The sequence below is a fragment of the Pteropus medius genome, unplaced genomic scaffold, assembly GCF_902729225.1.
Source record: "Pteropus medius unplaced genomic scaffold, Ma_sr-lr_union100, whole genome shotgun sequence".
NCBI classification, from domain to species: domain Eukaryota; kingdom Metazoa; phylum Chordata; class Mammalia; order Chiroptera; family Pteropodidae; genus Pteropus; species Pteropus medius.
In genome coordinates, this window is record NW_024342467.1 from 6,013,280 (window position 1) to 6,039,667 (window position 26,388).

Consider the following 26,388-nt stretch of genomic DNA (forward strand, 5'->3'; position numbering starts at 1 on the left):
GACATATTTTAATGAGGTGAAGAGAGGTGTGGCAAAGAGACATGGAAAAAGTGGCTGATTTCCTCAAATGAAATCTAAGTCTAAGAACAATAGTCGATAACTTTAAGAATTTTTTTCTGAAGTTCTAATAGGTAAAAATAAAAATAGAAGTGAGTGATACAGAAAAGGTCTGAACTATGAGCAATCCTGATACTTCTAAACGTGCTTTTAAAAATTATGACTGAATTGCATCCAGGCCATATTCAAATTTACTTGTCAAAATATTAGAAATGTTCCTAAAAAGTTTCACAAAATTAAATCCAATCATAGAACAAAGGTATCTTGAGAAGTTCTATATGTAAGTAAAAACTATATCAAACTTCTGAAAAATAAAGAATAATTTTGTAGTATGATTACTTCCTAATATGCCTGCTTTGGAGTCTGGATTTTTATATTGTATTTCCTTAAAAGTGGAACACACTATTAAAAAAGTAAATAAGTAATACTAAGTGTCTTTGGCCAATATCTCAAAACCATTTTAGTCCAATATACTTAAGCAAAGATGGAGGATTTTCTGCCTTTTGATGATCATGTTTTCATCATTATAGTCAGATGCTCTTGGAAATGCTCACAACAAAACAGAAAATCTGTAAAGGGATATTTTAAATAGACATAATTTCACATGTATGCCCAGAAGGTTTTAATAAATCTGAACAAGTACAGTGTCAAGCAAAATGTTAATCTGTACCTCTGTGAAGACCTCTGTTTGACTGGTTCTTCAATATTTTGTGGTTAGGTAAGACTTTATTATATAAACGGTATATTGAGCTTTATGCCTTGTAATTATGTTAAGTGTTATTTGTGAAAGTTCCTTCAACTTATTTGGAATTTCATTTCCTCAGCTGGCAGCAATTACAGATTCAAAGACCACCAGAAATAATCCTTCAGCCCCTTTCAGGATCCACAAGCTTGTTTTGAACACGTAAGCAAGCGTGCAGGAACACTACACTCCGATTATAACGAGGCCAGAGGGAAGGTTATTCTTTCCATTAAAAACCAAAAAAAACCCCCCAAAAAACCAAAAAAAACCCCTGCTCATAAATGATTCAAAAGCCAAAAGAGAAATGATAATTCTACCAACATATACAACTTTATCTGAAATCAGAGCTGCCCAATGCAAGATTTTGAACTTTGAAAGTAACAGCTCACACAAATTACTGACTACTTCTGCCCAGTCAGTACATTCATCTAACAAGGCCATTTCCATATGAGCAACCACAAACATTTCTGGCTTTGGTTGTTAATCTCCCATGAAAAACTATTTCCATACTATTTTTAACTTGTATATGGCAATGATTATCTGTTTATCTCTGAAGCATATAAACTCTTACAGTGTCCTTTATAATGTATTTATACCATTTTCCTTTCCATGTCCTTGGCAGATGGAAGTATTCACATCTCTCTCCCAAGAACAAAAGTTGAGAAGCACATTGCTTCTCCTTCAAAACTGGCTCCTCTTTGTCTCCCAAATTCTTACACTATTAGGTCCACTTCTTAATAGCTTTTCAAATTCAACTTCTTAGATTAAAAAATGCAATTGTGTGATACCTGAAGCCAATTGATATAAAAGAGTTGATTAAATGGCAAATGAAATTCACAATTCACTTTGAACATATATATATATATATATATATATATGTTAGGTATTAAATGTTTAATATATAAATATATATAATAATATGTGTAATATTATTATATATAATATATATTATATTATAATATATAATAATATATATTAAATGTATATACATTAGGTATTAATGTTTTACTATAAATCAGAACTTGAATTTTAAAAGCATAGGAATCCTTTCAAGATATTAAAATAAGAGATCTGATTGTAAAATTTCTTACATATGTTTTACCAAATGTTTTAAATTAACTCATTTAATATACTTAATATCCATATGATATGAGTATTTTTTTATCTTTACAGATGAGAAAAATAAACTTTAGAAAAATTAAGTATCTCATCTTAGTTTACAGAACAAATAAATGATGGTCCTGGGTATTAAATCCAGTTCAATTTGAATTTCAAAAATAACTTTTTTCCTATGATTCTGTGCTCTATCCTTTTTGAAGTTCAAAAAGAACCCAATTACCAAATAGACTGACTTCTAATAGGTAAAACCTAAAACAGAGTTATAAATTGATGCAAATAATTGCAAAACAACACATGGTCTTTATTCTTAAGGAATTCATAGTTTGGTGTTGGAGACAAAACTTTTTATTTCCATGGTGTCTTTTAGAGTTGTCTCCATTGCATCAAATATATGGAATGTCAACACTACAGAGATAAGGTTTCAGGGTAGAAAGTAGATATCCATGGTTTATTGGGGTGAAGTGAGAGGAGAGTAGTGGGAAGATATATATATATATATGTAAATATATATATACACATATACATATATTTATTTATAATTATATTACTATTACTATTACATATAAAATAAAATTATATTATATTATATGATTTATTTATATTATTATATACTAGTTAAAATCTTAATGACATATAATATAAATATATTATAAAAGCATATATACACATATGTATATACATATGATACATCTTCCCATTATCCTCCTCTTATTTCACCTTAATAAACAATAGACAACTATTTTCTTCCATGAAACCTTCTCTGTGAAGCACTGATGTCCCATGTGTTCAATAAGTGCACACACACACACACACACACACACATGTATATGTCATATGTGATCTATCTACACATTATATATATCAATATATGTATGTATGTATCTTATTTTAGAATTTATGTCTAGATTATGATGTCTAAAATTATTCCCTATATCTGAGAGCTCTGAGCTCTATAATTTGGGGCAAATTCGAATTCACTAAGATAATTTCTTGAAATACTATACTACAGAAAACAAGATTAAGATATTGCTTCAGAAAGAACTGAAATGTTTGACTTTAGTGATCTGTACTATAACCTTTTTGATGTAATTAACTGTGGGAAAGGAGTGCAATGGATGGATAAAAAGGGCCTTTTGCTCTTTAGCAGATATACTTCTATATTTTTCAATTGTTTTATTAAAAACATTGACTCATGTATTAATTTTTTTAATGATAACAATACCAAAGATATATGGCATTCAAAACTACATACTCAAAGGAGGGCTAAATTTTAGAGACAGCTATGTAAAAATCTCTCTTTATTGGCATATGATTATAGTATATAATAGTTAAATTTAATTTTCAATCATCTTAATCCAACAAGAGGTTTAATTTTTCATTTTTAACTTAAACTGATAATAGTGTTGAAGGGAAAACTTGAGTTTTTCATTAGAATATCCACTGCTTTGGAGGTTCTATTTATTTTCCATAATCATTTCATATAGAAAAATAACTTGAGGATAAACCTAATGAATAATTCTGAACCAGATTGAAAGATAGCTATGACCTTTGCCTTTTCATTAGCATATAGCATGCAGTATACAAGCAACACATGATGAATTGTATAGTGTATGCTTACAATTATGACCTTGCACACAATATGAACATGCAGTACTGATTAAACTACTAATGCTTTATTAAAACTTTAGGAAAATATCCTGTAGGAAAAATATTTTAAAACATAACCTTTATTCATTTTTGAAGTGACAAAAAAAGTTAATGAAGAATTAAAACAACAATATAACCAACATGTTATAGAAATAAATAAATAGAACATAAAGTATGTCAGCTATTCATATATATCTGACATATTACTCTAAGTGAACCCTTTCTAGCTAAAGATATTTATGTGAAAACAAGATCATCATTTCTAGAGAATGTCTGCCATTTACTTACCATCTACAATAATAATTCAGATAGGACAAATAATTTACAGTTTAAATATCTATAATTTCTTAGAAAAGGATCTGGCTATCGGAAGGTAGAACTAGTAAAAGCTCTATAATTTGGGGTAAGGGGTAAAAGTTAAAACTATCCTTGAGTATAACTTGAGAAATATAAAACAATAAATTTGAAGTACTTTCACAAACTATTAACCAAGAATGTTTTTGAATCATTCCTGAGTCTTTAAGAAATCATCAGAGGGTATTCAAATTATACTGCAAGTTTACATTTACCTGTATTGACCTGTTTCATGTTTTATTTTACATCAATGAGGTGTGTAAGCTTATTATAACTGCAACCCCATACAAGCTCCAAAACATAAACACAAGGAAAAAATGTAACTTAATGGCCCTAAAATACTTTTCTAGTTATATAAAAGCATATACATATTATGAAATCATTTTAAAAAAAAGACAAATTCTTCTTTAAAATTGTGCTGGTCTTTGACTGATGATAGAGAATAAGAATCATTAGTTAAAATATCCACTAAATATTTTAAAGGACCAATGTACTCTACGGGAGGCTCACATCATATGGGGAAGCCATACAGCCATTCACTGGGAAGAGGCCGCGTAGAGCATGAGCAGGACCATAAGGAGAGGAAATGGGCGCTCTAGTCGAAGTCCATGAGGTAAGAACACTGTGACCTTGGGTGTCTCATTAAACTTCACCTATTCTCATTTCCTTTTTCAGCTGCAAAACAGACACAACAAACCACGATGTGTCCACCCCTGAACCTGCCTTACCCACACCAGAACTTTTCTAAGATTTAAATGTGAACTCTGAGAAAGTCTTGATGAAATATAACATCTTATGTAGTTGTCATATATGTTTTATCACTGATTCTCTTTATGCTACTGGAGAAAATAAAGTTAAATTAAAGTAATTTATATCATGAGGATTTTTTATATCCTGAAGTTACTCAAATATTTACTATAATTTACTAATATTTACTATAATATTTATTCAAATATTAAAATAATTTAAAATAGAAATATGATACAGAAATCAGATGCTTTTTTCTTTCTTTCAGAACTAGATTACACTTGCCTTCAGATCCCTGGTGCCTGACTCTTAAAAACTGATCAATAAAGGAAGGAAAGAATGCAAAATGTATTTTGTGTTACCCAGACTGACATCTGCTATATGGCTTAAGAGTTAATGTAACTTAAATAATCTCAACTTATAGATTTGGCATAATTTTCTATTTTGGAATTCCATAACTATCTACAGTTGAATTGTTTTTAACCGAGCAGAAAACCTGCTACAAAATAGAGACAGGTGCTATGATTAACAGATTTAATCTGGCCAGGTATACTTCTCATAGACATAATTAAATTTAAGACTACTATTACTCTGTCATCATTAAAATTCATAAAAAAAAATTTAAGTAGAATTATTGCCCTTGGAAAAGTATACCCAAAAGAATACCATACAGACTAAAGAAAAAAAAAGTACCATATTTGTTATTCATCAACTTAAGTATTATCTTTCCTTTCCTTTATTCATGTAGAGTACTAGGCAGAGACACACAAAAAATTAACTGTAAAGCTGAAGAGCCTCAGCTGAAGAACCGGAGAAGAAGGGCAGCAGTGAAACCTTCCTTCTCTGGCCCACTTTCCACCCACAGAAACCCTGTAAGGAATCTGTCAAATCTTTCTGTAGAGCATAGTTTGAAAACCACAGCTTTAAATTATTTTTTTATCTCAATCTTATAAGAACACCTTTTCTAATTTACAAAGAAACTTTTATGAGTTTTGAATATTTCCCATCATCACCTCCTATATATGTTTCAATAACCCAGGACATGTCTATTTAGAAATCTCTGCCATTTTTAACAAATAGAATTTATTTATTTATTTATTTATTTATTTATTTATTTATTTATTTATTTATTTATTTTACATTTAGGGGTCATGAACTGCTGAGATCTATGCATTCATTTTTTTAAACAACTATTTTTGAGCATCTAGTGTGCCTCCGGCACTAAAGACAGGTATGAAACACTTCACGAGAAAAAGGAACCACTGCACAGCATTTTGCATGTTAATGCCCAAACTGGTCAATGGGCCGGAGGTTAAGATCTTTCCTGATTTGATCCTCCCAAATTGCTTGCCCATTTAGTGTCCTGTTTCCTGCATCTTTCTCCTTCTACGTCAGTTGGAATCCTACACCATGAGTCAGCAAACTACGGCCCTCAGAACAAATCAAGGTTATCTCCTGTTTTTGCAATTAATGTACTATTGGAACACAGTCATCTATTCATTTACTATTAGTTGGCTACTTTTGCACTACAATAGGAGAACTGAATACCCACAAAGCCCCTATATCTTCTTTTATCTTTTATAAGAAAAATAAAACTAATTTATAACAACTTACAAAAACTAATTTTGAATCTGTTTTAATTATACAATTTCTTAAATATTTAATCAACACTTGACATTTGAATTTTATACAAAATACCAAGAACTGATGTTTCTATACTTTGCTTCTCTAATTTGTGAAATGAGTTTTAAAAAATAGACTCTAAATGAGCTAATGGCTGTATAGAACTCTTGATTTAGTTTTCTACAAAGACTAACAAATCCAAAACAGTAAGCACAAGAGATTTGAGTGAGCTATGTAAATATGAATATTAAAACACTTTATTTAAAAGGCATACTAAAAAGACATCCTATATCGTCTACCATTCACTATAATTCTTATCCTTCCCAGGCTAGTAATTATCAGAGTGTTAGAAAGAGATTATTTATTTAATTGCATTTGAAATTGCTCGATAAGAAAATCCCTGGTGAGGCATTTGTATGAGTAATGTCAGGCAAGCTTAAATTTTATTGAGTACAAAATATGCACATACTCATCTACCAAGTTCAAACATTCAATTAATATTCAATATTAATTTAAATACAGGACCACACTTTATGTGAAAAAGTTTCTAATTTTAAGAATAAAGTTCTATATTATATTAAAGAGACTGTATAGGAAGAGAAAGTCTTTATACATTGAGATGCTTGGTAATTTAAATATAAATGCTGATAAAACTGTTGAATTTTAAGCAAGTTGTGGGCACACAATTGTTCCAAAATAGGCCCCATTTCTTAAAGAAAAGTAAAATGTATGATAAGATTTTCCTAGGTTTGCATTCACATACTAATATTTTAAATTTCTTTGGCTACCTTCCCAGCCTACTCAAAATGCAACATCTACATTAATAGTGTAGATCTGTAATAAATCTGCTCTTCAGAATAATGTATAATTCAAAAGTCTATCCTATGTTAAGTTCTAATTAGGTTTTAAGCACGTTTAGATTTTAGCGCATCAATCTATTATAAAATCACCAGAGCAAAGAGTAATGAATCTTGACCTTAGTTCACTTATAACTTATTTTCTTCATGCTCAGATGGGACTGTAATAAGAAGAACAGAGATGATTTAATGATGACTAATAAATGCCTGAAATAGATCAAGAAAAAAATTATAGTAAACATTTGTAACTGGGTAGACTTGGTAGTATTATACTCTATGTGAAGTTCATGGTTGCAAAATAATGTGAGAAAAAATAAAAGATATTCCTTATTTTGTAATTGGCTCAGTTGATGAGTACAGAGTACTGAGAATGGTGCATGGCATGTGGTAAGCAGTATACAAAGCTTCTATCACATTCATTACCATTACAACCATCGCTATCATCCCGTCTTAGACATAAAACAACACAAACAAACAAACAACAAAATAATTCCTCTCTAGGAGTGCAACACTTAAAAGTCTTGAAATGTATGCTTCTGTGTATTTAGAGGTGAAAATTTCCACTACTCAGGAAAGATTTTATAAGACATCCAAGGAATTAAAAACTTATGGAACAATTTTGAGACTAAAGTTACTGGAAACAGAAGGCCAGAAAAGTGAATCCTACAGACATGTATAAAATCTTTTTAAGTCAGGGGTAATTAACATAATAAGTTTATCCATGGAAACAAATTCATGACTACCTGAAGAGAAATACAAATAAAGTCACTGGATGTTCAACTGCCACCAAAGGAATCCTTGAACTCTGAACATTTCATTCTGATTGAAGTAATGCTAACAAGGTTTATTTCTCTCTCACAGGGAATGACTAGCTCTGGTTTCTGTAGACAAGTGCAAAGTGCGAATGTCCCTATCATCATTGTCTCTTCATAGTAGCACAATACAGTAACAGTGGTATGGACAATGGGATTAGGAGATGTGGTCAGATATTTTAGCTGGGGGATGTAGGACAGCTTTCCGAAAAGACATTATGAGGGGAACACCAAGGAAACTACTCCAGCTCCTGGTAAGAAGCCAGCAGCACCTGAACTACAGTGGTGACCGCAGGAATGAAAAAAAAAAAAGAAAGAAAATGCCAGAAATATAGAATTAGACTTCAGAGCATTGACTTATTAGCTCTAGGGTACTAAGGAATAATCAGGGGTTATTCTTAGAGGTATTCAGGTAACTAAAAGAAAAGTAGCTCCCCTAACAAACAGGGGAGTCAGGAGAATACAATGGTTGAGACTCCTTATCTATAAAATTGGAATGAATACTATCTCATGGATATAGAAAGAGAGAAAGCATGAAGACTGAGCACTGTAGCACACAAAATCAGTCCTTACATACTCTGGCTTCGATTGTCTAAATGGAGTTGATGATCCTTGGGAAATATATTATGATAATATTTGCGATCAAGGGGAAACTGATTCACATAGCTAATTTATAGTCTCGTAGAGTAAACTTTACATCTGATTTATTCAATAGATTAATGTTACAGAATTAAATTAACAGGTAATATATGTAATTATGTGAAATGGGTAGAGCTTTGGAACTTCATCTAAGTTTTACATAAAGTATAATTTTGGATTCAAATATAGTTCTATAAAATTATGAGTATCCATAAAATTAAAGATGCCATACACAAATTTTAGTAGAGTTATCACAAACACTGAAAACAGGCAAGTTAGAATAAAATGATATATAATAATAATAAGTAAATGTAAAAAAAAAAACTCATGCAATTAAAGATATGATGAGCTCTAAAGTCTCTCAGAAATACCCTAAATACCTTTCTAAACCTCTGTGGTTCTGCACCTGTAAAATGTAAAGAAGGAAATAAAGGAACTAACTGAAAATTTCATTGAATTTGTAAAGGTGCAGGACTTCCTTCCCAATCTCCAAGCCATAAGCTCCTAGACCTTGTTTCCTCATGTGTAAATTTCCAAGTAATGTTACATTGCATGTATTATATGTTTTGTGATAAAACAAACAAACAAAAAGTCATGGTCAATGAAGTGTGCTAAATTCTGGGTTAAACTGGTTTCTTCACTACCTGACTACCCGAAGTCTTTTATATGTGAATACAGTAGCATCATTTTGCAAGGAAATTTCACCATGCAGTTATTCACTTCTTGGGGGAGAAAGAACACAACACATGGAGAATCTATGCTTTAGGTGATTTCACCTAAGTTTCCAATATTTCTGTCATTGGAGCCTCATAACAACCAGGGAAGAAGGCAGGGCAGATGAGGATCCAATGACTAGTGATGAGGAAATTTAAATTCAAAGACGTAATGCAAGCTGCAAATGGTAAGACTGACCTTTAAATGTTCTGAATCTCAATCAAGCACTATAGCTTTATTAACTGAGACAAAATTTCTGATCTCAAGAATACCACCTACAAGTGGGAGAGACTCATGTCTCTTCCAAATATGACATTCTATTCTACTCTGTAAAACAGCCATGGTATAGTTTACTGACTCTAACTTTGAAAAACTTAGGCAATTTGAAACAGGTTTCATAAATTAAGCCTAAATGTGGAGGTCACTCAATGTTATTAAAGCTTGTGCCAAGTAAAGTTTTTGATATCCCGGTAACTTTCTGTGATTATCTAGATTCAAAGTTCTCTTGGAAGAGATTGAGTGGTGTCTGGAAGACCAAGGAAGGCAAAATACTTTCAAAGATAAAATATCATTCCTGAAAGGACAATCAGCTGCTAGCCAGCTCTTCAATGACAACCTACACGAGAGGCTCTTAAAATTCTTGGGAAATTATTAACTGCATATATTTAAGAGACAAAATGTATTTTGCACATATTTCATTTTAAACTGTAAAAATATGCAGTAATTTATTCAATATCTTATGTGAGAGACCTGGCCTCAATACCAAAAATTCCCCCAAAACCTGAAATCAAGGTTCTTGTGACTCTGAATAAATTCAGTCTTAAATCCTAACTCTAAAAATCATCTCCATCTCTCTCTCTCCCTCTCTCTCTCTTTCTCTCTCTCTTTCCCCCTTCCTCCCTCCCCCGCTTTCTCCTTCCCCACCACTCCTCAGAGACTAGGCCTTTATCCTGGATAATCAGCAATCCCTAAGGCAGCAGAAGACAGTAGCCTAGACCTGACTAATGGTCACAAGGTCTGGACCTCTGACAGGCTAAAGATAACACCTTGACCTAAGTTGTTTCACTTCCTGAGCCCTAAGGTGGAATGACTCCCTGGCTACTTTCCCGTGAAACTGAACTGTCCTCAAGACCTGAAGAAATGATGCATTACTCTTACCTCACCTCCAACCAATCATCTCCAATCCCAGCACAACCCCCAACCCCTAACCCAGGTGTCTTTTGATTTTGCCCTATATAATCTATTCCCTAGAGGCATCAGGGGACCAGGTCTTTAGTGCTAGCTCACCTGTGTCTCCGGACTTGGCACCAATTCCCTAAATAAACCTCTACTTACTTTCTTTGCCACAAACTCCTATTCCGTCTCATTTGGCTGTCTTGCATGCAGGCAAAGGAACTCCTTTAATTCAGTAACAAAACCTCATTGTGATGTTATTTACAACACACAGAAAATTATTTGTATTTTGTTAAAACACAAACCCACACAAGCAGACATGCACACACAGATACACACATTTCATTATGAATTTTAGGAACTTCAAGATATACAAAGATTAGGGAAATCTCTTCACCAAGATCATGATATATAGAACATGATTCCCCAGATTTGAAGTACTTTAGTATACTGTTGATATTCAAATAATTCGTGTGCCAATATATTCATAATCTTATTATTATATTTAAAAATAAGTATATCCCATTTTTGGAATCTCTAAATTACATTGCCAAACTTACCTCATTTTGGTTTGTTTGGTTAAAATTGTTGTTGCTTAATCTACAAGGATCTTTTTAAAAACTGATAATACCCCAAGGCTTTCATTTAGTTATATTCACAACTACTCTAAACAACAAAACTGTGATTTAAAATTATAAACTTACTACACTTGATCTTAGCCAAAAGGCCGAGAAGTGATGTGGGATATGAAACTGAAAGCAACAAACGAACAAGACAAACAACAGAGATTCATGGACACAGACAACAGTTTAGTGGTTACCAGAGGGAACGGGGGTGAGGGGAGGTAGGTGAGGGGAAAAGGGGTCAAATATATGGTGACAAAAGGAAATTTAATTTTGGATGATGAACACACAATGCAAAATATATATTATTGAATTGTATCCTTGAGACCTATATAATTTTATTAATCAATGTTACCCTAATAAATAAAAATAAGTAAATACATAATAAAATTATTAGATTAAATTCTAGAAATTTTAACATTCCAGTATACAACTCCTTGTGTCATTAATATACAGTACTTTGTTTCAAACCTCTTCTGACAATAACCTACAAATGATCCTCACCACTACTGAATATTGGTGGACTAGTTTTCTGTTTACTGCCATAATTGATTACTACAAATTTAGTGGCTTAAAACAATATAAATGTGTCATCTTAGAGTTCTGTAGGTGAGAAGAATGACACAGGTCTCAGCAGAGTAAAGGCTCTGGGGGAGAATTCACTTCCTTACCTTTCATAGCTCCTTACCCACAGTCGTTGGCTCATGGCCCACTACTGTCCTCACAGCCATCAATAGCTGGGCAAGTCGTTCTCACTTCGTATCACTCTGCCTCTCCTGCTCCCACTCTTCCACTTTAAGGACACTTACGATTCCATTGGGAGATTGTTATTTACCCAAATTATTCAAGATAATCTCCCTATTTTAAGGTCAGCTGACTGACAACCTTATCAGTATCTGCAAATGTAATTCTCCTTTGCTATATGAAGTAACATGTTCACTAGTTCTAGGAGTTAGGACCTGGACATTCTTGGAGAACAGGTACTCTGCTTACTAGAGTTGGCCACAAGCTTACACTTAATATGCTGTTGGTCAGTATCTGTGTTTATCAGCAAAGGCATTTTTATTTAAAGAATGTTTACTTTATTCATATAACTCATGAGTCTCTATGAGTAGAATACAGTCATATCATTTTTCAAATGAATTTGACCTTGTAGTATTCACTTCTTAGGGGAGCTTCAAATAACGAGTAAAACTATAAACTGTTTGTTTATAAAAAACTGAGGACGAAGCCTTAAACAATTTAAGATCTTCAGCATAACTTGAGATTTCAGAAATTCCAATATACACAATGAACTTTGCAATTGTCAAGTCTGAAATCATAAAACTAGGATGATCTCACAAGCAACATTCCTACCCTCTCTCATGAAGAGGCAACTCCCTGGCTTCTGAAAAAGCATTTGCCTGATATACACCTCATGCCTCTCATTTATTTCCTTCATAAATTCCCAAGGATTCGCCTTTTAAATGAAACCTTCTGTCAGTAGCCTGATATAAATGTGTGGCTACACCACCGCCCACTTGTACTTCCTAAACACACATGCCCACATGCTTTTGTGCTTGTCTCTGCCAATCACGGTCTTCATGTGGCTGATGCCATTTAAGCAGTAGCCGCTTACTTATCTGTGCTCAAGACTTAATCAAGGAACAAAATTTTCCTTTTCAGGAAAATATGAATCTGTCCTAACTAAAGGAAGTTATACTTTAAGCTCTTTAATGGTTGGCCTATATCTGCCTTATTTCAGCTTTTCACAGGTCCCAGAACATAGTGCAGATACAAAAAATAATAGTTCAAGGAATAAACAAAGGCATATTAACAAGTATCTCAAATCTTCTACCATTTTTGTCCTTACTTGTTGAACGAAGTCTAGTTCTCTCGTTATATAAATTTTGCCCTATTTAAATTCCAACATTCAGTCATATTTTATTTACTAAATGCCAACTATGTGCCTGGCTTGTAATACCGTTTATTAATACAGTGGCAATTTAGTTCCTGCCTTCATTTATATAATTTGTGGTCTTTCAGATTTTTTAATCTTAGTAAATTTAAGATGTTGATATCTATTCCATGAAGCATTTCTCAACACTTCAAGCAAAAATAATGTTTCTCTTCTAGTCCTTAATATTATCTATTCTACATACCATTTACACTGCCTCACACAGCAATTATTTATATACACATCTCATCTCCCCCAATGTATTCCTTATATAGCCCCTTACAATTTATTTTACTCACATACACACACGATATTTCCAGCATTGCTAGACATGTTTTTTTCTCTTAAAAATATGACCTCCACAAAATCATAGGAAGGATATGTTATCTGTTCTGAAATAGCAATTCCCACTTTCATTGAATGTAATTCTTTTCTCTTTATCAACAGTGAAATATTTAATATAAATGTATTAAACATAAATATAAAAATATTTAGAGTGTGATTATAAACTAAGGTACTATGGGTAAATATACATTAATTATTATTCTACAGATAGATAATATTCATTTCAATCATCCCTGTACCCTAAAGAAATTAGGTGTGAACATCAAAATCTGTCCTTCCTAATGACTTACTAGCAATGACTGACATTTAGAGCAATCATTAGACTGCCAACAGATTAATTTGATCACACTTTCCATCAAGGAAAGTGAAGCAAAGGCAGTGAAAGTTACAGAGTTATAAATATTATTCAGAAAAACTGCAAGATATATATAACACATAAATCTATGTTTTTATGCAAAGCATATAGAACTGTTTTGTATAATATTTTATGGTGTTAATACAAAAACTGCACAAAAATTTTGCATGAGCATGACAGGAGTGGCCCTTCTTAGAGTATGTTTGAATCTAAAAAATTAAATTAGATAACAATAGATATGTGAACCAGATAAAGTAGATTGTGCCCAAGAGAATGTAGCTAGTTGGCAAGTGAACAAGAACTTGATCTGGAAATAACTGTCAGCTCTTATTCTAAACCTTTCTAAGTGTAACACTGTCATCTCAGGAGAGGTACTGATGCAGACCTGAAGAGCAGGAACAAGTTCTTTGTGTTTTGGAGATTTGGGCCATTTAATATTTCAGAGTGCTCTTCAAGGTCTTCTTAAATAAACAAGCCTGCCAAATACGATAAAAATTAGGTGATAGGCTACAGAGAAACAAATGAATAAGCAATAAACTACATGCAAAATGTTTCGCTTCATGTACAGAGGAAAAACAATTTCAAAAGGTAAACAAAAATAAAATGCTAAGTTTTTAAAACATCTTAATGTACCCTTTAGGCTTGAAACAATTTGAATCTAGAAAAATGAATATTGTATATCCATTTATTGTAAGGATCAACAAAGCCTCAAATTTAATTTTAAAGTTAACTATTTCCAAGATTGAAAATCTCTTCCATTTTATTTCTTTTAGAGTTAATCGTCAGAAAGGAAAAAAAACTCTTTAACCTCTAAGCAGCCTCTCTATTACTATAAGCAGCATTTTATAAGTCACTGAAGTTGTAATACCATTATTGTAGGCAAAGGAAAATCAATGGCAGACTCAAATCATAATTTCATATATTTGCAATGAAACCATATTTGAGAAGAACAAATATAGAATTAAAAATAATTAGGTCTACACATGGTTTGTTTCACTGTCACCAAAAATCAGGTCATTGGTGATTTGGAAGGAATGGAGTTGATTTGGATTCATGGGGTATGAATCCCAGTAACTTCTGTTTTTAAATGGTTTTTTTCGGGGAAGCTATGAGCAGCCTGGTTTGGCTCATCCCTGTCGAGGTCACAGGTAATGTAAAGGATTTAAATAGTGGAGAAGCTGAAACATTTGCATTCTATTCTGCCACAGCCTGGAAAGAGACCCCCAGCCTATGACAGTATTACTGAATGCAATATCTAGAATAGCACTCAACAGGGAATGCACGGGAAACATGCATACGTCCGCCTCATGCCGCAGCCAGTGATTTCTGATTGAGTCTTGGAAACTGTGATAATAAACATCACATACTATATGTACAGGTAGCATGTTGACTATTGAGGAAATCAAGGCTCTTATCTAGTATTTTACATTTCTTCAAAATGTAGCATTCAAGCATAATAATATTTTTATTTTAAAAACGTAATCTGTAGCATCCCTATAACTGAAATAGTTCCTTAGGTTACCAGAAAATTGATCCATAAAAATTGCAGTTGAGTTCTAACTACATCTATATAATCATTTAGCCTCCTAAATGGAAATGTCAAGTATTAAGAGAAGCTCACTTTACTCATTGGTATAACATACAACTGGTGTTCTCAATCTGATAATAGTCAGAGTGTTTTGGGGCCATAATTACTTAAAAACTTTTACGATTACACTTGAATAAAGATTTCAACTAAATGAGAAAACTGACTTTTTATGACAGTAGATTTAACAAAAATCCTGTTATACAATTTCAGTGGCATATTTAGGGAACTAGGATTTATCTAACAGTTTTATTTCCCCTCAACTTAAGGATAACCAGCATCTTTCTTTTTACTTCAGAATTTAAAAAATTTATTTTAATTGTTAAAACAAAAACCTCCCTGTCTTATTAAGCTGACTATTGTTAAGATGAATAGATGACTGTTCAGTGGAGGATGTTGAAGTGATTCCTGAGAGAAATCATCGTTAAGGATGCTAAATGTTAGGATTGAACCTGAATGAATCCCTTGACACACTTTGAAAGTATGAACCAAAGCTTTCTAAATAACTTTTAATCTCCCATTTAAATTTTGGTATAGAAAAAGAAGTACATTCTATTTTGTTATTTTTAGAATTAAAATTAATAATTAAAGGAACAACACCACCCAAAGGAAAAAAACCATGAGTTGAAAGTTCAGGCTGTCAGTCAGCAGTGTTTCCTCAGCAAGCACCAAATGCTGTAAGGAAATACCAAAGGTGCTATTTTCTCATCACTAATAAAAAAGCAGATAGCTGCTTTCTTAGAATTCTGTTAAAGATGCCCAGCAGGATTCACGAAATGGTACAACAGTAAGTGACAATGCCACCTGAGACAGTGTAAGTGAGGTGGGTATTGTGTCTCTAAATGGCTGAATGAGCCAAAGATAGCAAATCATACTATTTGTTACTTTGTTGCCTTTTCCAAGGCAGGGGATATTTTGGTTCATAATGAATATGACAAGAGAACTTCAGAAAACCAGAAACCAATGCCTGAAACCATCAACTTTCTAAAACCTAACTTGGGAATATGCAGTTTCCTGTTCCTTTGCTTAACTGCCCACAAATTTCATGTCGATTTTGAAAAAAAAAGTAAAAATTCATATTTCAAATTATATGTACTCAAACTCATATTCTGTAGTGAGTGCACAGAAAAAATAACCACTATCTTCACCTCCAAGAGTTTGATTTTTTTATTTGTACAATATCGATACTACTAAATCAATACAAACCTTGTTTTATATATATATATATATATATATATATATATATATATATATATATATATACATTATATACACATATATACATATGTATGTATATATATGTGTGTGTGTGTGTATGTATATATGTATATATATATGTAGTTTTCTTTAAAATATATGCAGAAATATGGATTGGGTTTATTTTCTATCTTACAGGAGTTTTTAGTTTCTAACTAATATATGTTTCCTAGGAAGTTCAATGTATTTTTCAGAAAGAAACAAAAACAATGCTGTATGTTAATTCAGTGCAAGCTCTACTTTGTATATATTATAGTGTTTAATTGTAATTGCCTTAATTATCAAAATTATTGACATTTTTTATTTTATATATTTAGAATTCCAGCTTTTAGGGTAAAAGAGCACTTTACTGGTTGCTTGCCTGACTTTTACATATGCTTGGCTTTAAGTAAAACTGACAGTGCAAATATATATTTATCCAAGAGAAAAAAAATTAAAGATTTATTAGCCTATCAGAACGATTCATTGTCAATTTCTTATAATTTCTTAATACATAAATTACCAGTGAGGTATTTAAATTTATACTATTAATATAAAGGATCAGCAAATTACAGTAAGTCAAATCTTGATCTGTGGCCTATTTTTATTCGATCCATAACCTATATTTTTAATTTTAAAGGTTTGTAAATAATGAAAAACAAAATCTCAGATAGAGACTATTATGTGGCCTGTGAAATCTAAAATATTTACCATCTGACTCTTTACAGAAAAAGTTTGCTGACTCCTGGTATAAGTAATCTACTAGCATTGTTTTTTTAATTCAAAAACTTGGATTTGAAAAAGGAAAAAAAACTTGATTTAGCCAACTTTTAGATTTATTGTATGAAGCAAAGCAAACTGCATATAAACAGAAGGGATAGATAAAAATATTACCAAGTTCTATTTCTTAAAATTTTCTCACACAAAGGAACCTAATTTGTTCATTACATCATAGGTAGCAGGCGGGTATTATATAAGATACTTCACACTAAAATAGTCTCATGTCATTACAATAATGATGGCCATTTTATAGCAGAGGAACCTGAACCTCTGAAAGACTAATTTTTCTTTAGAAAAATGTGTTCACTATGTACTAATATTTTTAAGTAGCATTATATTTATTATAATCTAATTTTGAACTTTCCAACTTCCCCCGTTGTGATTGAGAAAAATAATATAAACAGAGCCATTTCCAAATGGTGTCAGAACCACCATCCCAGAGGAAAGGCCTTGCACGTCTTACTCCTTGAACCTTTGGAATGTTTGAAACGGGCAAATAACCTTTAGATTGGGCCGAATCAACATTGTCTTACATATAACTTTTGTAAAGCTAACAGGCAAGCAGACATTCTGACTACAAAGACTGAAAATTAGACATTGTTTAAAATTAGTACCACCATGTATAGCTAAAGAATAACTCAGCTTATTAGCACCAATAGAGATTCTTTCCTTATTAACACAAATAGAAATTCCTTTTTTCTATTCATATAATTATTCTCCTTCCCTTTCTCATAAAAACCTCTTACTTTCACCCATAATTGAAATACTCTTTAAATTTTTGCCTGAATCAGTGCTGCCTGAATAGCTATTCTTGATCGCACATAAATGCCTGTTGCCTTTCACTTTGACTTTTTTTTTTAGGTTAACATGCTATACTCACCAGGCAGAGATGAGTTATCAACTGCTGGAATTAAATATCAAGCATAAACAATTTTGTCCAGTATTGTATTTTAACTTTTATTAAAATAATGCCAATTTGATTTCTGTTTTATGTAGCAGAACTTAGATATTTAACTACTCAACTCAAAATATTAATTATATACTGGCATATAGCTTTTCGTTGGGTAAATTGTTTGAAATATAATGGTATATGGCTCTCAGGTGATTAAATATGCTCGAGTAACCCAACAATAAGTGGTGGTAAGTAAGTTCATAGTGGGTAATGGCCTGCCTCTCAGTACTTGTAACTGGGTGGGCCAAAACGAAACAAAAACAGAATTCAAGGTTTCTGTTTCCAGGAATTTAATATAAATACATTTATTGAGCCCTGGTTAAGTTATATGGGCTTGATTCCCCACATGAATTATATGTTGAACGTGAAAGAATGCTTATAAAGAGTTTATCATGTATGAATACTTGTAGTAACAAGATCGAACTTCTGTCATACAAGTTTAAGAATAAAAATGTGTGCCTGAGTATTAAATATATAAATCACTGATAAATTAATTTTTTCTTAGACTTATTACTCAGATTTAAACTAGAGAACACATTGGAGATTTTCTTATTTTTAAGACTTTGTAACAAATCACGAAAGTCTTTTTTTTAAATGGTTCTCTTTGATTAAGAATTTTACATATTATTTTACTAGTGATTCTTATTTTTCAAATTTGAAAAATAATGTTATTGCTCTTTAATTCTAATGTATTGCTGCTTTTTGTGCATTTTTTAATTAATTTTTACCAAACCATGAGCCAGCTATCACCATCATACATATTCTAAATGCATCAATAGTCCTCTCATTTTAATGGTGCAAAAATTCCTGCAAATCATATTCCTGCAATATCCAGGCAAGTTATCAGTGGACTCATCTCATTGAACAGGCTATAGACCACTTTAGATATTGTTGAATTTAATGATGTGTGACACATGACAAGCAGCATACTAGGCATGTACAAGAGAAACACAATTATAGCGTGAAGGAAATTACAATTTAATAAAACAAATAAAAATGGGATCTTTAATCTCAGTTTGAGAACTGTGCTCTCATGGATATAAGGGAAGTCAAGGCAAGGAAGCACCATAAATAAGTATGATTAGGTCAGTATAGATACTGTATAAATTTCTTAAAGATTAAACCATTGTTTATAAATTAACTAAGCAAACACAAATGAAGCTAAACTCTGTATATTCTTACTGAGTTATGGAGAAGCAAAAAGTAATCGCTATATAATTTTGCTATCTGGAATTTAAAAAGTTTGTTTGGGTTAGTTTATTAAAGCACTGGCCAAGGTTCAGATTTAAAAATAGCTCTAGGGTCAACATTCATTCTCATTTTATTTCACTTGCTTTATCTCAGTAACTGTCACTTCTCTGTCTGAGTTAGACAAGCTTTTGGCCAGTTTTGCCCTTACTTGTACTTAGCAGCCAATTTCTGTGTTGGGGACAGACACTGGCAGCTTTCTCAAAGGGCTGTGCCAAGGGTTTAACATTCTTTTGTGTGGCCTGCATGAATGAAGAGAAGGAAATCTAAATATGCTCCTAGTCTGAAGAGCCAGGGGGTAGAAGTTTTGAACACACATAGAATGTTCCCTCTGGTGACCTCTGCAAATTCACTTGATTTTCCTCACTCCATCTTCTCCCTCAGAAACCATGTGCTGGGATTTTATTGATGGAAATCTTAGAAGCTAAGAGAGGTATTAAAAGACACAGTATGACTTAAGAGTGAATTATAAAATGATAGGCCTAATCTAAGAAAATTCTATACTATATTATGTGGAGTATTTTCACTGCCATGAAAAGATAGAAACTTTATGGCATGAAATCCAAGCTTCTTGTCAAATGATCAGAACAGTATTGTATTGTTTTTCTTTTAACTTTTTTGGGGTCCCATAACCCTATTAATCTGATGAAAGCTGTGGATCTTGTAGAAAAGTACTTGCATCAACAGACATTGAATTTTCTTTATAATTTTAGGGAGCTTTCCTTATAATTTTAGGGATCACCTGAAATGAAGCCAACAAACCCAATTTAAGAAACTCTGATCCAATCCAACACTCACACTTTACAAATAATAAAATAAAGCTCCAAAGAAGTGATGTATTTTGCTTAATACAATACATCAAGTTAACAGAAAAAGCATATGAGTGGTTTTTTTGCCAAATCTAATGCCCTGAGGATACTCTTTAATTCTTTTAATAACAAGGACTTCAAAGCAAGTCATAGGAAGTTTCTGAGAAAGAGAAGAAATACTTCAAGTGTTTTTTTTGTTTGTTTTTTGTTTTTTTTTTTTTTTTTTTGTAGCATGGGGAAATCAATTGTATCTGTGTCAGATATTGTTAGCTGTCTCCTAAAGACTTTCTCCTTACTCCTGTACAATAGTAAAGAGTGGCCGAGAGATGGCTGCTGGCTGGGGATTGCATTTCCTAGCTCCCTTTGCTACATGTATAGCCATGTGATTAATCCCTCGTTGCTAATGCAGTGTACACAAAAATGATGTGAGCAACTTCTACTTGACTTGCTTAAGAGAAAATCTTTTCCCCAAGGCTTCTGTTCTTTTCTATTTAGAGTAGTGGCAACTAGTGACTTTAAAAAAGTTATGCATTAGAAATGGCAGGGGCATCACCTGCATGAAACAGAGCTGCCAACTGACCTAGAAGATCTATCTGTACTGTTACTCAAGAGAGAAGTCAACTTCTAGCTTGTTTAAGCCATTTCATTTTGGGATCTCTTTGTCAGAGCACTTTAGCCCTTCACCCTGATACGGTATAAGGCATTAGAAAACTACAAATTTCTGTATATTCCTATACGTATTATATTTTTGTGCAATTTAAATAAATCCTCAAAAAGACTTTTTAAACTAGCAAATATTAATATTTTTTATAAGAAACAAAAATAAACCAACTTTTATGCAAGATAGACACGATAAAATGTCCTATCACAAGGCTCTACAGAAAGGGGAATGCAAAAATACTAAAAAAGAACCATCTGCTACAAATCCCAATAGGTTGATGTTTGCCAAAAATGGTCAAGTTACATTAAAAGTTTTTGAAGTTTGAGTACAACTTCTGAATCACTAAACAAAGCTAAGAAGACAGCTAGTTTCTTTTGTTACATATGGACTATTTAATTATTCATGGAATCTTAGCTCCTCAGAAGACAGAACTGTGAATATAAACACAGGGTAGAATTATTATTTAAAATCTAGTTTTAGCTAATTTTCAAGTTGACTTGATTCAGAATAGAAAGTTCTGGCTCACCTCTATCATACATATTTTATAACTTATTATAGAAATAAACCCTGCAGTAAACTTTCTCTTCTATTTTTATTGCCAAAAGGTACTCATAAAAAAAAAAGTCAATTAGGAAAAATTAGAAATTAGAAAAATTGGATTTTTCTATTGGAAAATGCTCAAAGAAGGAGTTCTTTGGTTTTACAAATAAATGGAGAAATAAATACATTCTGAATACACTTTCCCCCACCCCAGCATTTTAAATTCAATAAAAAAGATATAATTGACAATTCTACAGCATCATTTCTGGCATTACTTTTATGACTGTAAATAATCTGGCCTCCTGCATGAAGCAGAGCTTTGCCTCTTTGGGGACAATCGTCAATAGCAACACACTGAAGCTTCTGTGCCACTGCTGCTGGCCGTGGCACTGACAGAGTCCCATTAGAATGCTACACCGTGAGATCTTGTAGTTTCTTAAATAAGTAACCCCACTGCATGGGTCCAAAACTGGCTCTAATTCGACCAAATTTCACTCCAAAGTAACAAGTGGTACAATACTTCCTACTCAGAGATTTGCTTGTTATGTTAATGCTTCTTAAAATATATATGTCTTTATTTCAAAGAGAAAGTGCTAGCTATCAGGTGCTTCCTCACCTTCTTGCCACCAAGGTTACAAAGCATCTGCATAGGAACTCTCCTTCCTCCTTGCATTCTGTTACACCCCAACATTGTCCCTCCTCTTCTCTAATACGTTCTGTGTTCTACAGCTTTGGACGTCCTTATGCTACTGGGCATCACTTCTCTCTCCCACATTCCCACCTTCTTAACTTCTCCTTAACATCAGTATGTTTCCCATCTTAAAACGATAAAAATCTGCTATACCTGCTTGTCACCTTTAGGCCTCTACCTTCGTCCCCTCCCTCTTCATAGGTGTCATACTGTCCTCAAATTCACCAGCTCTCAGACTTCAACTCACTGCGGTTTGATTTCTTTCTAACAATTACATGGCAACAGCCCTTATCAAGGTTACTACTTTCCCACTTCTCTGTAGTTTGAAACAAATGATTCAAAATGCTCTGCTTGATGGGGTAAAAGGGGTCAAACATGTGGTGACAAAAAGAAATCAAATATGGGCGGTGAACACACAATGCAATATATATATGCTTTACAGTTGAACTGTACACTTGAAACTTACTGGATTTTGTTAACTAATGTCACAATAATAAGTAAGTAAATAAATAAATAAATAAATAAATAAATAAATAAATAAATAAATAAATAAATAAATAAAATACTCTGCTGCTTGACAGCATTTTAGGATCTGAGAATACTCTGCACTGACCAACTTTGAGCCCACCACTCACTTTGTTATAAACATGGCACAAGGGGTTACATTTACATAGTTACAATCTAATGGTAGCACTTGGAGGCATAAAATGCACTGATCTGCTTTTTTTAGTATCTGGCAATGTTAACCAATTCTTATTTTATTGAAATATCCTTTGCCTTAGTCTCTACATTGTCCTACTTGCCTGATTGTCTTCCTACCTGTGTGGTTACTTCTCAGCAGGTCTCCATTCTTTCACCCACGCCTTCAATGCACCTTCCTTGGGACTCTGTCATAGGCTACCTTCTCACTCTTCACTGTCTGCCTGGGGTACCCTATTAAATCTTTGGCTTCAATTACCTAAACATTAATAATGCCTACATCCATATCCTAATAATAATGACAATAAATATTATTTCTGTTACTCTGACACCATGTATTTTCAGGTGTTAACATATTTAATCCTTACAACTCTATGAAGAAAATACTATTTTTATTCAAATTTCAAAGATGTGAAAAGTTAAGTTCAGAGAGCTTTAAGCAACCTGTCCATGGCCACAATGCTAGTTGGTGGCAGAGCCAAGATTTGAATCAGATAATTTGGCCTCCAAGTTTCTGTGGGATGCTTCCGATATCACCATGCTAAAACTTTATAATTACATAGCTCCAAGTCTAGCTCCAAGACCATAAATAGAGCCTTAACCTCACAGTCCCCTGGACTTTAAATCTTCATTCATGACTACTGGATATCTCCACCTGAATTTAGCTGAATTTTCAGCAATGCAAACCACATGACTGGCTAGATCTGCATGAGCAAAAGCCTTTGGTGTGAGTGAGACCAATTACACCAGCCCATGGCCAAATATAAATTAGATGAAGATGATCAAGCTGGAGGGAAATATGTTCCTACTTCATTCCTATAACTATAGTTTTAAAAAGTACATGTAATTTAAATATACATGTAATTCCAACTTTTCCAAATGAAAAATTGTGTTTGGGAAAAGTATAAATTCATGGTATTAAACATTAGCCCATTTATTTAGAGGGAATAAATACATGAAAATGCAAAATTCATATAATATTCCCTTTAGTTTAAGATGACTTAATCAAAGCTGTTTGGACCCATCAGGCCACAAACCGTATCAACCAATCAGAAAACAGCTGTAACAGCTGTACCCAGACCAAAGTCTATTCACCAAGGGAGATACGTATCTGTTCTGACTCAGGAAAAAAGGGTCAGAATAAAGATATGCAGTTCAGGTACCATGGATACATGAAAAAGCGACTTAGGTATAACTGGCAAAATGACATTTTTTTCCCATAACAGGTATACACATGATTAAGGCAGACATTATTACCACTTTATGTTAAATAAGACCAGTGACAGTTTGTGCCTTATGTATGACATTCGATTGGGCTCTTCTGCTCTATAGTAGCTTCACTCTCAAATTCAGTATGCCCAGGATGAAATTCATCACCTGTTCCTTAAAACCTGCTCCCTGCCTGGGGTCAGGATTTCAGTGAAGGACTCCATCATGAACCAGCAGTCTAGTCAGAAACATGGGTATCATCTCTGATTTCTCCTTCCTGACAATTTCCAAAATACTTTTTAAATATAATCTATATAGTGGTTTGATTATAGCAACCTTGTGAAGCTGTATTATCCTTAATTTAAAATGAAAGCACTTATGCTCAAAGAGGTTAAGTGCTTTTGCCCAAAGGGACAGGCAGAACTAATGGCTTTGATGTTTATTTTGTGGTGTCTCACTTAGTTAATATATTTATACACATTATTTCATTTAATCATTAGAACATTCCTGTGATTAAACCTTTTTTTTCTCAAATAATGTAAAGTGTATGGAGAGATTAAGCCAGTCATTTGAGGATCTGAGTCAGGATTTGAACTCAAGTCTATCAGGCTTAAAAGCTCCTCTTAATTACTCCTGTCCTTAGAAAATTACAGAGTAGGAATCTAAATCCAATTTATTTCCCAGTAGGCAATCAATCACTCTATTGACCAGATATCCGATGGGACATTTACAACTTTAATTTAGGCCTAAAAGCTTTATAAGAAACTGTTTTAGGCCTTTTTCTTAAAAACAATTTTTAAAAAAAGTTTGTATATACTCTTAGTTTTGCAGAGTCTATAAAACCTAACTGTTATTTTAGTGATTGAGAAATTTAAAATGCATTTTAGAGTTATTATCATTAAGAACAATTTTCTATAACAGTGCTGGACTTTTATTTATAGAAAACATGGCAGAACATATAGAAAACCTAATACAGAGCAGACCCTGGAAGCTACTCTTCTTCAGAGTGATTTTATAAGTCTATTTTCCTTCTTACCTAAAATCGCATAACTCTTTATCCATCTTCCCTAACCCTATCCAGAAAAAAAAATCCAATCATCCCAGATATTTTTAATTAATAAAGCCTATAAGTTTTATTTATAATTATATATAACAAAGGAGAAACACTGAGAGATTAAATTATCTGTTTAAGTCATACAAATAAACTAGCAATAGTACTAGGTTCATAACATATTTAAATTTGTCTTATAAGCTAAACTCGATTTTTGACATCTGGGGAGAAGAGCCCCACTTCTAAAATATGTTCAGCCTTCGTCAGTTCCAGGAACTAGATCAATGTCCTAAACATACTCTTGCCATTGAAGAGCAACATAAGACTATATATGCTATAGCCGCAGTCTATGTATGGGACCACCACACACAAGGAAAAGTCACCAATTAACTAACTTCCTATGTTCACTGGCAGATGGAAACCACATGTAAAATCAAAAATCATCTTTACATTAGGAAATATTTAGAACGAGGTTTTGAAAATGCTATAATTGCTTTCTTCCACCTCACTCTCTCCTTCCTCCCCCACTCACTGCAGTTAGACTGCTATAAAAACCATTCGTGCCCCCAAATTATTAAAATATATAGCTCATGTTGGTAAACTTGGTTAGGATTCATGTCAGGTATCCTTGTAGAGCCTTCTGTAGACTAAGGGATCAAACTCAGCTTGTCTTCATGTTGTAAAATCTTCGGGATGAACAACCCCATGAAGCTGTAATTACTCTATCCTCACTCTTCATTCATTTAAAAAGTTCCAAAAGCCCATGTTACAGTTTCCTTAATTGAAAGAAAGTGCAACGTTCCTCTGATCCCATTGTCTAAATATGAACTTTTTATGGCTCTCCCTTCATTTACTACCTCTTAAACCTTATAATATCCTTGTTTATAAACAGAATTAAATTTCTGTTCAACGATTTGTTAATTACAAGTTTTGCCTGTTTTAATCTGTAGAGCCTTAGGAAAAAGGAGGTGCATTAATAAATATTTTTCTATGTAAATTGTTCTTTTTTTAATAGCACTGGGGCATACAGATGCAGGGAGGTCTCAAATGCCATGTTTGTAGCCTAAAATATCTTTAACAGACCGTAAGTAAAGAAGATTCTACAACTTCTATCGGTGAAAATACATGGGCCTCTCTACAGCCTCCAGTTAGTTCTTACTATCTAATGCGTCAAATTTCAACTC

At 32.8% G+C, this 26,388-nt stretch overlaps 1 protein-coding gene and 1 pseudogene across 3 annotated transcripts in view; both read right to left on the reverse strand.

Moving 5' to 3' along the window:
• Positions 1–26,388, reverse strand: part of CRPPA (CDP-L-ribitol pyrophosphorylase A) — a 228,728-nt gene that overhangs the window by 19,249 nt on the left and 183,091 nt on the right. The window lies entirely within an intron of this gene.
• On the reverse strand, positions 11,129–11,223 carry LOC120602662 (uncharacterized; annotated as a pseudogene).